Raw genomic sequence first — 14,887 nt, 5'->3', positions numbered from 1 at the left:
TTTGGCTATTACTAATGAAAAGATAACAGAACTATTAACTTACCTTGTCCTTGTAATTTAACTTAACAGTACAATAAATTAATAGCTGTTTGTTATAAGCAATTAAAAATTTTTTATTATATTAAAGTGCACGATTATATGTTTTGCGCTTTTAGGTAACTTTCAGAGGCAACACCTTGGAACACTGACAGTTTTATTCGCAATTTAGGCGAATAATGCTTGTCTTCAGTTTTATTTAAGAAAGAAAAAAAAAAGAGAGAGCAAGAAAGATAAATGATGACAATCATTTGAATTAAATAAATTTACTTAAAAAGTAGAGAAAATAAAAGAAATTTAATCTTTTTGTATTCAACTCAAACAGTAATTGGTTATAACCAATAAAAAATATATTTATTGATTCGTCTGGAAGAAAAAGATAGACCAACTATACTTGCCAGTTGGCAAATGTCGCTCCTCTGACGTTTGTTAATTAATATTATGGTAGAGTCCCGCAAACTCGACTTAACGCGGACCAAGAAGATGACAAGTTACCAAAAGTGAGTTTTACGGATAGCGACAATGATAGTCTAGATAGCAGAATTTTTGTAAAGGTATTACACGTGCAAATCTGAATACATATTAATTATGCACCAATAGTGACTATTTCTATTTCTAGTTAAATTTTAATTTAAAAAACTTTCAACTATTTGACGGTTACCTTTGAGTCAGTGACATTTTCCTGATGGCATTTTGCAGTAGCATCTCAGAAAAAGGGTTATATTGTTTGTTAAGATGTGAAATTGATGCTATTAACAAGTGTCGCTGGTAATGATAAATTACTTGACCATAGTGTTACGTCATCGAGATAAAAATTAGATTATGCGTATTTCTTTTTCTTCTTTTTTTTTTTAACGATGCGAGTTTTACAGAATGTCGAGTTATTGGGACCCTGCCGTAACTTTAAGTAACAATCGCCGCCAATATAACAAAAATCAAGCTATTTACAAATGTACGATCTCTCAATATTTAATTTTTCATAATATTTGCATAATTATATAAAACAAAATACTTTTTAAAATGTAATTTCATCACTTTTTCATGCCTAATTCTAATATAGATTAGAAAAGAATTCTTTCCAGAGAGTTTATCATCTTATAAGTGACAAAACTTTTCGACTATTCGAACTTAAATTATTTTTATATCAGGAAAGAATTTAAATAAAATAATCAATTAGATCAATCAAATACACATCATCAATTTAATAATAAAAGATATTGTGCTATTTGTTATTGGTATAACAGCAATTGTTATTTGGTATAACAATCAATATGTCATCTACATGTAGATGACATATTGATTCTGTACGATTCCAATATCACTACAGCTAAAAACATTGAGACTTATGCAAACAGTTTAAATAATGATATTAGATTCACCTACAAAGAAGAAAGAAATAGAAAAATTAACTATTTAGACGTTACAATCACAAGACGGAAGAAACATTACTATTTCATAAGTACGAAAATAGTTGTAATAATAATAAGGTGATTAACTATAAATCGTATTGTTCTCTAGGCATAAAGAGAAATGTTTTTCTGATGGAATTAAGAAAAATTTTTAATAGAACAACATTGCAGAAGCATATAGAAATAGAAACTGCAAATCTCTTTAAAAAATATTTACTCAATGATTATCCGCGACAATTAATACGTAGGTGGTACAATTGTTACACCATCAATAGATATAATGTAAAAAAAGAAAAAATTAATAATTTATATATTAAAATTCCATATATTAAAAAATATTTTGAAAAATATAAAAATAACTTTAAAAATTATTCTGTCAACTTAGTAGGTGAACAGAGAATAGATTGATAAAGGTATTTATGTGGTGAATAAAGGAGTTGTTGGGCATTCAAGGAATCCTTTGGAAGTGGCTGGAGTCGTCTACAAGATTGATGTGTACGTGTGCAGAAAGTAAATTCTATGTCGGCTAGACAGGAAGACAGCTTGAAAAGCGGCTAAAAGAACACGAAGCGGCAATCCGACTAAAAAGAACTGAATCTCCGTGGCATCAACATTGTAATAATAAAAATTGTATTATAAAAAGAAATAATGTTAAGATATTGTATAAAATAGAAAACATTGTAACAAGACGCATCGTTGAACGTTATTGCATCAAAGGTTATGCAAATGTTATCAATTTAAATACTGGCGTATCTGTAGATGCATGCTGGGATAGTCTGGTGGAATATAAATGTACTGGTGATGTAAAGGCATAGTGTCCACTGAAGAGGCAAATAATTGTGAAATGCATTTGGATAATAAAGTAAGAAATATTTAGTAATTTTCAAGGTGTTCATCTCTGTTTTTAATTCATTTCGAAATCAGATAAAAAAGAGTTGTTTTTAACTCGTTTATTTTTAAGAAATTTACAATTTTTTAGAGATTATTGTTTTTAACATTTATAATAACCAATTCCATTGTTTGATATTTATTTATTAATATGCATATTTATACAGTTATTATATTTCTTTGTTTACAATACTGTGAGCAATATCAAATAGCTTATTTAACTTAAATACTAACCTTTATTCATGTGTCGGAAGGGCGAGTACTTACCTTTAGCCATGTATAGGGGTGTGATACTTACCAATGAATGCTTTCTATGTTTGTTGGATAGTAGTTATCCCATGAAGCATACTTCATAAGAAAGGAGTAGGTGCTGGTAAGAGTTTAATTCCAATGCAAGCCTATAACTAATTTAACAATAACATAGTTCTAATACTAATCCCAAAACTAAATTTTTATACAGATAAGAATATAATAATGTTGTGTCTATCGTAAGTTGTCCAAAGGTATCACGAAGGAATAATCAACACACACGATGCGCTACCATGTTAGCCATCATTAATATTTTGTCCATGTCTTCTTGATATATATGTATCATAGTCCAGCTAAACAGTGGTAGCAGTACTGTATGAATCAACTAAAACTATGAAATGTGACCATTCACACAACGATTCAATAACGAGTGGGTATTGCACTCAGTCCTTATTTCAGTCTTTCAATGTGTATGTGGACCTTAAAGGCTATACGATGAGACACTATTAGATGTCCAGTTTAAGTCCATGAGTGTCGTGTCTGCAGTATGTAATTAGATAGGAGGTATGTAGCACTCAGTTCCATGACGATCTGTGCACAAAGTCGGTGAATGTCTTCGTGTCCAACGCAAGATAGGGAGACGTCAGCAGTAGGCTACAGTAATGTAGGGTCCTTAATAAATTGGAGTATCTAGCTTTGTAAGTCCGGTAGTATCACTGGTTCTATTTCCTGTGCAGTCAGACATTACAGGAGGTATCCAACTTGTAGAGTGGGATGTGTGAGCTATATTTGGCGAATGTTTATTTTTGACCATGCAGGATCATACCCAGCAAACAAATCAGAGGAGGGTTACAGATAGATTGTACGGACACCCAGCCGTTGTAGGAAAAGAGAAGCAGGTGGAGAAAGTTATAGTTAAATCACCATATTGATAGTATGGAATCTATGGGAATGGAGTATGTTATATATGTCCAAATGATCAAGATGGATGTAAGAACCAAAGCAAGTAGTGGGTAGAGCAATTTGTTGGCAGAGATTATATTATAGAAGAGAATAAATTAATTGCATGATAGATTAATTAAGGCCTCATTCATTCTGCAGAAGAGGCAGTTTAGTGGTGAAATATGAAACATCAATATGGTAGTTTATTAAGCTTGGATGGTAGTTAATTCACCATATCACTTAGTTAAAGTGTTGAAATATAAGAAGGTATCGCTTCTATTAACTAGGCGTACTAATTTACAAGGCCAGGAGATGTCTTTATGTTGTAGAATCATTCGTATTTCATTTCGTTCTTTTTCTAACATTGGACAGTTGTAAATGTAGTGCTTGCTTCCATCCTCAATTTGACAATATTGTGTGAGACAGTCCCTTTATAGATTGTATAAAGTCTTAGCTTTGTAGGCCTCAGACAAGTTTCACACCTGTCTAAGACCAACACAACTTAAAATCGTCACTGAGTGTCAATAGAATTCTGTTGTGTACAAATATCAAAGAACATTAAGAATTTTGTTAATCAATATTCATTTTGATAATGTTTCATTAAAATTTTATTAAAATATGATAAAAATTTGCTGCTGTATGGATTCGTTACTTTTATATAATTTAGTTAATTGTATTTGCTACACTTTTATCCATTTGTAACACATCTCTACTACAGTTGTTTCTAGAAATGGTCCATCTTGTATGAGTTTAAGTTAATAGAAGGAATAAAAAACATTTCTACTGAAAAATTCAACTTCCTCCAAAAAATGGTCAGGAAAAAAATATTTTAAAAGAATGTAATTTGAATCATTGATAAAAATTGCCAAATATTCATTAACAAACAATGAATATTTGTCAACATATTACAATAATTCAAGAAAAACTTGGTATCATAATATACATAAATAAATGGAATTTACATTTTATTCTGGGATGAAAATAATAAATAATTTATGATGTATAGTTGTCAACTTTCAGGATAACAAATTTAAAATGCATTATACTAAAAAAGAAAAAAGACACAAACTTGAACAAAAGTATGGGTAAAAGAAAACCTACAAACAAACTTAGGAACCTTTTTTTTCCTTTCCTTGATGGTGGTGGTGATGTTGATGAGACAACTAAATGGCAGGGATCCAGGATGGAATCCAGACAAGTAATCCCGAGAATTTTTCATCCATTTTGGATATGTCGAGCCCTATCCCTCACTATTCTGCCAACACATCACTGAGACTGCAAAATTCGTAGTAGGTATGATTAAAACCATCCCGCTTAGTGCCCACAGGGAAGAAAGAGAGAAAAAATAAGGGAAAAAGGCAAATTAATCCAAATTATTTTTAATTCTGCTAAAGTTAGGGGTGCTAACTTCTAATGAGGGAAAGGGGCAAGCTAAAACAAGAACCGTGTGACTCATTTGTTTTTTGTAACATTTCCAAACAGTTGGCAACTCTAGTTCTAAAATGATAACGATCAACCAATGCCAAATTATCGGGCTAGCAAATGGCTATAGTAATATTAATAATTTAAGATAATTTGGTACTATCTATTTATATCTAATTTGGTACTACTATTATTAATATTACTATAGCCATTTGCTAGCCCGATAATTCGGCATTGGTTGATCGTTATCTATAACGGGCTAGTAGTTGTTTAGTTATAGTTCTAAAATGATGAATTCTGTTGCATTCTAATCATGTTCTTTATTCTTTTGTTCTCTCAAATGTATATGTGTGTGCTAAAGATGGCTATGTAATTGATCAAAAATATTAAAGTTTTTGCTTCAGAGCTAAGCAGTTATTGGGCTGCAATTTGAATAAATTGTAGTTCTATAAATTCCCACTGTCATCCGTCTGTCTGGCCTTTCCTTAATCTTGAGAACGGAGTTAGATAGACGAAAGACTAAACCAGATATGGAAACCTCAGAGCAGGAGGCCCCAAATAACTATATATGAACTTCTGGTGAAAACAGGAAGTTGTGTTATTTCAATTCAAAACTTTTCCCTGAAAGGTGTTAGATAGATGACTGGCACGACTCCGTTGTTAAAGGAAAAGTATGATGTATAGGGGCAAACCACTACTAATTTGAGGTGGAGAGCATATATTTTAAATTAAATAAATTAAAAATATGATTAAAAATTGCAGCCTGCCATCACATAAAATTTTCAACATTTCACTTTGACTAAATTTTCTCGAGTGCACTTCTAAAATGTTTCACACTGTTTCTTTAATATTCTTGTAGGGACAGATAAGTTTTCTTATATATGTTATGGACAAAGTATTAATATGGGCATTGTGAATAATGACCAACAAAATTGGGCATTGTAATAAATTTCAGTAATTTATCAAATTGGCCGGTCATTATGAATACTGCTATCATCTAGTCAGGCAAAGTGATAATAATAATATGTTGAGGAGTGATCATCTGACATACACTAGTCAATCAGCACTTGAATCTGAGTTGTGCATGTGTTATTGGGTTTAATACTGAATTTTGTAGCGGTCGCAACTGTTTGTGCTCTGGACGGATTCTTCCCGAAGGGGAGCCGCCAGCCGGCCAGCGATTGTTTAACGTCACTAGTTATTTATTCACGGTAGTTCTTGAACACATGTATCAATATCTAGTGATGTTAAACAATCGGCGGGCGGCCGGCGGCTCCCCTCCGGAGGAATCTGTCAGGAGCACAAACAGTTGCAACTACCGCCTTGATGGTGCACATAGGTAAAATTTTACCGTTTAATTAATATAGTTAATAGTACTTAGTTTTAAAAGATTACATGTTCTTTTTAAAATACTTTGAAATAATTCACAAAAAATAAATATTTCTAAATGAAATAAGTGGAGTATTTTAATTTGATTAAAAAACTCCATCGCAAAATTTAAAACTTGGTACTAAATGCGATACACACACGCAACTCAAGAATGCCGATTGGTTAGTATATGTTGGATGGATGTCACTTCTCAATGTATTATTATCACTTTGCTCGACTAGGTGATAGCAGTATTCATAACGACCAGTCATTTTGATAAATTAATTAATATTTATCATACTGCATGCCCTTTTTGGTCATTATTCATAATGCCCGATTAATCACTTTGTCCATAACATATATATTATTATATGATGCAGAATTATAGTTAACTTTGTCATTTTAAATTAAAGTTTACAATGGTATATATTGTACATTTGGCTTGTTTTTCTGAATGTAAGAAACAGAAGAATGGGCTGGAAGTAAAGATTGAAATGTTAATTCTAACTTTTGTCTAACCTAATCCATATTTCATTACATATTTAGCTATAAAATCAGTTTTATTAATAGTTCTATTGTAATAGAAGCGTAGACCAAACTGTTGTTTGGTAAACATCTGAAAAATTACCTTACGTGCTAATTTAGACTTCAATTTTGCTATTAGTTGTTGCTTGCTTACATCTTAATATTAACATACAAACATATTTTATTTGGAAATAATTATGCCTCTATAATAGTCATAATATTAATATTGTATATGGGAAAAATTTAATAGATGAAAGTCAACATTGGACTGAGAAAACAACAAAAAACCTAAAAGATTGAAAAAAAATTACTTACTCTGTTGAAATTCAGTTCAAAATATTATTCATTCATTCATTTTTTTTAAAATATTGTTCTGTTCTAGAATATTCTCGAATTTTGTTTTTATTTTTAAAGTTTTTAGTTGTCTTTTTTGTTTATTTTCTCAATCTAAAGTTAAATTTTTCCTGTTTATTAAATTTTGGCTATGCCTTAAAATCGCTATTCTGAAAATCTTATCAAAATTTTACTACAAGATTTCTTAGTCATTAAACAGCTGAACTCTTATGCGCAGGTGACGTCATCAGAACTTCTAGCCAGAATGACAATAGGCTCTGACAATAGAATTGTCCAAGAGATTGGATAGTACTTGCTAAGAACTCTTCCAAAATTCTTCTTGGTAAACAGGGAAATTTATAGCTTGATGACGGATGTATATTCAGTTACAAGCCAAAAAACTATCTATTGTAATCGCTAATTTATTAAAAATTTCTAAGTTAATATTTGCTCTTAGTATTCAGTATATTTGACACACTAGCTGCAATTATCAAAATAATTACTGATCTGTAATTCAATTTTCCAAACAAATACTTTAAAGCAGTGATGAGCAACCTCTAGATGTGGGATGCGAGTGAATTTTGTACATTTTTCCAGTGAGCCACATGCATTTTTTTCTTAAGGAGTTTCAGGCCTTAAGCCTGCTGAGTACCAACATATTTTATAACCTAGCTACTAAAGTAATATAAGCTAACTAGTAATGCATGGTTTATTCTCATTGTTTTACTAGTCTAGTTTAGTTTGTCACAAATATCAGCTTAATTAGGGTTACATAATGGCACGAGGCAGAAAACAGAAAAATAAAATTATCTCGACAAACCCTGGAGGCCGCAAATTAGGACCTCTAGGACTGCAGGTACTCGCAACTGCTTTATAGCATTGCAATTTTAGGAGAAATGAATAGCTACATTTTAGGATCTAAGGTTCGTCAAATAAATACAGGTCCACCTAGTAAAATAAAGTTTCTAAGAAAACTGTTCGAAGAAATGAAGAAATAATTAATTGCTAACATAATTTATTGCATAACAATTACATTCTAACAAACATTTATTATTTAAAATTTAATAAATAATTTATACGGTAAACTTTTCGTTACTTTAGTGTCCCATAAATATAGGTCCAGTAAGAAAATTTTTTTAAAATATTAAATTTGATGTAATTAATATACATATTTTTGCCATTAGAGAAATCTACTTACCCAATTGAAAATGGCAGCATAATTTTAAGCCAATTAATTAATATTAATTGATATTTTGTGTGACTTGAATCATGGGACGTGCCAAGGGACTTACAGACATTTAAAAAAAAGGCTAATTATGGCCTGGAAGGAATCTGGACTATCAAACAGGCAAATTTCAATAAAATTTGAAAAGATCTCATAATTTAATTAATAATTTTATATGTCTAGGAGACGCTTACAGTATAAAAATGCTTCAAAGGACAGCCTTCAAAAGTAACCCTTGAACAAAATGATATGTTTTAAAAGAAACTGACAATAATTCATCATCAATACATCAAATTTTCATAAGATCTGACAATGAAATATTCAAATCAACCATTTCCAGAATTATAAAAAATTCAGGCCAATTTCTTTAGTCAAAGAAAACCCCATCTCTGCCTTAACAAAAATACACAAACAGAAGAGATTAAAATGGGTCAAAGAAATGATGTATTGGAAAGAAAAATGAAAGAGAATTACAAGGTGTGGCAGAAAAAGTAATGAGATCAACCTCACAGAGCGATCTGGCAACACTGCAGACTTCCCTTTCACGTAGTTTGTATGTCAGTTCCTCCTAGACACTCAGTAACAGTTTCAACCTCGTACAGTAATTACACAATCCTAGAGAGCATGATAAGTGGAGTTTTGTTTTTGTATTGAATCATGGAACATGAAATAGCGAAATTTGGAGCAACATTGTGCCATCAAATTTTATGTTAAGCTTGGTAAACCCACGAGGTTGACCTACAGAAAGTTGCAATGAGCCTATGGGGAACATTCCTTATCATGAGCATAAGTTTTTCAATGGCACAAAGCATTTTTTGGAGGGCCTAGAAGCAGTAGAAGATGAACGTCGCTCGGGGAGGCATTCAACATTAAGAACTGCAGAAAATGTGGAATGAGTGAGGGCTCTTGCGAGGTCAGACCGTCGACTAACGTTGAGTATGCTTCGAATCAGATGGGACATTACGGATACTTGGATGCTCCACAATGACAACTCCTCCTGTTACACAGCCATCTCCATCAACCAGTTTTTGACAGAAAAAGAAATTCCTGTGGTTCCTCAGGCCCCTGTTCACCTGATCTCAATCCAAGTGATTTTTTTTTTGTTCCCAAAGATCAAAACCCATTTGAAAGGATGTCATCTTGGTACTGTCAATAACATCCAAAGGAGTGTAACCACGTTTCTGCAGGCAATTTCAGTTGAAGCCTTCCAGCACTGCAAGGAAGATTGGCAACAATGCCTCCGCCAACATACTGCCCAAGGGAACTACTTTGAAGGAGATAACATTAATGTATAAAAATAAAATAAAATTGTTGCAAAAAGAAATTTGTGTGTATTTTTCTGTCACACCTTGTATATGGAGTGATGAAAAAGTTTAATCTGGATGGCCTAGATGGATTGTTGGCACAGTTTAAGACAGGAAGAACAGCTATGTTAAAATGTCAACAAGGTGGCAGTTTTGTGATGATACGAGCATCATTCAGATGGAATGGAAAGTCTAATGTGGCATTCATATAGGACAGAATGAATGTAAATGGCTGTCAAGAATTGCTGGAGAAACAACTCTTACTATTTGCAGAGAAAATAGGAGGCCCAAGATGGATCTATCATTACTATGCCTCAATACACAATACTGTCCACTTATGAATGGTTTTTGAGTAATGGAGTGCTGATTTTGGACTGGCTACTCTGCAGTCCTGATCTTAACCCCATTGAGGCCCTGTGGGAAATGCTTGCTAGAGCTATGTATGCAGGAGGCAAGCAATACTACACAGTATAGGAACTGAAGAATGCAATAGTAGCTAAATGGAAGGAAATTGAAGAAAAATACTTGCAAACTTTAATGAAATCAATGCCTAATCATGTAGTTAATTTAATTTTATCCAAAGTAATAAGATTGTACGGGAGCGGTGAGACTTGAATATCAGTTCGTGGTATTCAAATCACTCCATTCCGTCATGTCAGGAGCTCTGTATAACTTATAACACACTTGGAATGTTAAAGTTCCATTATCACATAATTTTACTCTAACTTACATATTTATTTCCATTTTTATATCATCAGTTTTATCTTTTTATTGAATGATTAGTAAATTCAGTATATTTACCAGTTACTTTACTTTCACTTCTCAGGAAATACAGCAGAAGGCCTAGCTGAAAAGACGTGAATACTATTGCTCCAAAATTGCTAAATGTTTTCTAATGGGACATACAGTATACATCCCATTAGAAAACATATGACTTTATGATTAAAGATACATCTGTATAAATCTTCTTTATGCAGACTCCAACTCTGAAAAAGCCAACGACACTGCACTCATTTAAACAGACTGCTCTAATAAGTGCTCTGTTAACAGGAGTCCCAGTACATGTAAAACATAGTGATGGAAATAGAGAATGCATAAGAGTGCTCTCTTAAGCTCCCTTATCCAAAGCTCTGTCAAGTGGACTCAACTTTGTAAATTTAATTTTAAAATATATTATTCATTATAAAAATGATATCTCTATAATAATTATTTTAGAAAATTTTTACAGCCAATTACTAATGACGAAACATTTAAAAACTGAAAATGTTGCATTAAAATATCAATATTGAGAGATAACAGTTGTATGGCTTTTGTATAAAACAAATTAGGAAAAAATATTTTATCATTCTATCTATTTAGAGCTATACTTTATAGAGAAGTTTGGGATAAATACAGATTTCTTATAAATTCTACATTGCTTATGTAGCAGTTTACTCAAGTGTCATATAATTAAAATAATTATATTGTCTTTACAATCTGTTAAATTTTAACACAGACTCAACTTAAACTGCTTTCATCAGAGGTAAAACTTTCTAGAAAATTCGGGCACTTTTGGGTTCTACATCCGTCATTAATTCAACTACGACAGACATATAGTCCGAAAATTTTCGGGTGTTCTAACAATGCAATTTACATTTGAGAAACTATCTTGACTAAAAGTCTAGTTTAATCCAATCTGAATAATGCCATAGGACCTTAAACTTAGTTTAGCATAATAATGACTAAAGAACAGGTTTTACAGCATTTCATTGTGCTGTAAAACCTGAAATACGAGGGCTGTTCGGAAAGTTCGCGGCCTCAAATAGAACAACAAACAAAATAATGTTAAAACTTTTTTTATTTTTCAATATAGTCTCCTTTATTAGCAATGCACTTATTCCACGATGTTCTAGCTTTTTTATGCCATCACAATAGGTCGATTTGTCAAGGTGTGCAAAATACTCATTCACTTCAGCGATGACTTCGTCATTTGAGTGGAATCTCTTTCCAGCCAAGAATTTTTTTAGGTTTGGAAAAAGGTGGAAGTCACTGGGGGCCAAATCAGGTGAGTACGGTGGATGTGGAACTAATTGGAAGTGAAGTTCATTTATCTTTTGTTCGGTGATTCTGGCAGAATGTGCAGGTGCATTATCGTGGTGGAACAGAACCTTTTTCTTCTTCAAGTGTGGCCTATTTTCTTCGATTTCTTTCTTCAGTTTTTCCAAAAGTTCACAGTAATAGACAGCATTAGTGGTCTTTCCTCTTTCTAGGTAGTCAATAAAGATGATGCCTTTAGCATCCCAAAAAACCGAGGCCATCACTTTCCCCGCTGATGGAACTGTCTTTGCCTTCTTTGGTGGTGGCAAACTGTGGTGTTTCCATTGCTTCGACTCTTCTTTTGTTTCAGGAGTGTAGTAGTGGATCCACGTTTCGTCAGTAGTCACAAACCGACGCAAGAAATCCTGTGGGTTTTTCTGGTAGAAGTCCAAACACTCCTTTGACATCAAAGTGGGAACACGTTTTTGCTCGGCGGTCAGCAGACGCGGCACCCACCTTGCTGAGACCTTCGTCATACCCAAATTTTCAGTTAGGATGTGGTGCACTCGGTCGACAGAGATGCCTGTTGTCTCAGCTATCTCACGCGTTTTCAAACGGCGATCTGCTAACACCAAATCGTGGACTTTGTCGATATTTTCTTTAGTGACAGCAGTTGACGGCCGTCCGCTGCGAGGGTCGTCTTCCACACTCTCTCTGCCAGATTTAAAAAGGGCTGTCCATTTTTTCACAGTGGTGTACAAAGGAGCAGACTCTCCCAAAACTTCATCCATGTCAGCTTTGATTTGAGATGGGGTCAACCCTTTTTTCGTCAGGTATTTTATGACCGCACGAGTCTCCGTCTTCTCCATTTTTGACAAAGCACTCGCACACTGACTATCTGCTAAGCTGTCGTGGCAAAACTTTACGACAAATCAAGCGGAAATTGGTATCGTATCTTTAGCAAAGATGGCTGAATTATTCCCGCCAAAAATTAAATTGATCGCAGCACTGCATATAGGCAAGGCCACAAACTTTCCGAACAGCCCTCGTAGCTTTTTTCAGTCTGATCTAGATACTGTTTGATTTTTAAAATATAAACTGTCTCTAGATCATATTTACTAAGCATCTACTCCACTGTGATATATACTGTATATATAACAGGAGAGTAGGCTGCACCCATTGATATTTATAACTAACAGAAAAATATTATAGAGATGAGAGCCAATTATGAAACTTTGTATAATTAATTTTTTCATTATTTATGATTGATTTGTTTACTGGATTATAGTAAATATTACCTATATAAATGGTTTCAACTATTTTTTGATTTTTAAATAATAATAATTTAAAAACACACACACACACACACACATATATATATATATATATATATATATATATAAAGTTGTATTTACTTAATAATTTTATATTGTTCTTTTAAATAAATTATATATTTATTTCGTTAAATCAAAAAAGTTTAATTTTTTGGATATATTTTATTTTTAATATTAATTATTAATCCTTAAATAAATAAATATTATTATTAATATTTATATTTGATTTAAGAAAATAAAACTTAATTTTTAAATGGCATTAAAAAAAGGTAATTTAAAAATTAAAAATTTTTCAGAATTTCTAATTAACAGTAATAATTGTTATAAAGCTTTACCAAAATCATTAATTTAACATAAATTTAACCTTCAAATGTAGAATCTGATAAATTTCAATTAAAATTATTATGTACATGTTAACATTAAAATTATCAATTAAATTAACATCTATGTTAATTTTCTATGAAATTAATCACATTTTCAAAGTTACAAAATGTTATTTATAGTTAGCAGAATTGCAAAATTTATCTATCTATCCAAATTAATTAAACAATAACAAATTTAAAAAATAGAAAAATAATTATTATTAAAGTACGATTAAGGGCCTTCTTGTCCTGGTTGTTTCCAATGTATTGCCGAAAAGCATTGTTTCTGGGAGAAATGATTGATAAAATTTTCTAGTACAAAATTTCTTAAAATAATATGTAAATTTACACAATGCACTTAAAATAATACATTTTTAAGTTGTTTTAAATTAATTTTAACAGTTTTAATTATTAAATTTTTTTATTATAAATTATTTAAGTTAAAATTTAAAGAAAATTAATGTATAAATGAGCAGTTATTTATTGTGACGTCATCACAATGTCGGCTGCAATTTCTAATCGTGTTATTTTTAATTTATTTAATTTAAAATACAGTATATGTTCTCTTCATTTTATTAGAGTCTTGTCCCTGTACATCATACTTTTCCTGATAACAGTAGAATCATGTCAGTCATGTATCTAACTCTGTTCCAGGGAAAATTTTTGAATTGGAGTAATGTATATATCTATATATGAACTTCAGTAAAGACCAGTTAATTGGGACCTCCTGCCCCTAATCTTTCTGCATCTGGTCTCTACTTTCATTTATCTAACACCATTCTCAAGATTAAGGAAGAATGGGTGGACAGACTGACAGTGGGAATTTATAGATTTACAATTCTTTCAAATTGCAGCCCAATTATAATAAATATTACAACTCTAAAAAAAACTTTAATGTAATCTTTGAAAACTTTTAAACTTATTTTTTACCCATTTTGATATTAATATAAATTAATCAGATTCTATATGTTGGAGCAGGAACAATGTATGTTAATATTGTTATTCTCTTTATTGATATATATTGCTTAATATTGTGCTATACAAAAAATTCAAACAGGCTGAAATTGATGACGATCTCTCTATTTCTGCACTTTAACAGAATTCTGTATATCGTCAGCAGTAATTTTCTCTTAAGACCACCAAAAAAGCTGTTACCAAATGTTTCTTTCCCACAATCCTGGATATTTTTGATATGTTGCCAGGTACTTGAGGATAAAATCAGAAACAAAATGAGTTCTTCCCGAAAAATACTGGGGCACTTCAGTTCCGGGATGTGCAGGACATGTATTTTTACTTTGCCGGTGACAGAAATACGTTTAAAATGTGGGGGAAAAAAAGGCTACCTCATTATAGGAATGGTTTTTAGAATAAAGTCCTTCCGTTACTAGATGGCAGTCAGAAAAAATCCGGAACAATTCCGGAAAACCGGAATATCCAGCAATCCTAATTTTTGATCACTTGTAAAAAAAATTAC

Source organism: Centruroides vittatus, unplaced genomic scaffold (genome assembly GCF_030686945.1).
Source record: "Centruroides vittatus isolate TY-2023 unplaced genomic scaffold, ASM3068694v2 contig_799, whole genome shotgun sequence".
In the NCBI taxonomy this organism is placed as follows: domain Eukaryota; kingdom Metazoa; phylum Arthropoda; class Arachnida; order Scorpiones; family Buthidae; genus Centruroides; species Centruroides vittatus.
This window is presented reverse-complemented; position numbering follows the sequence as displayed.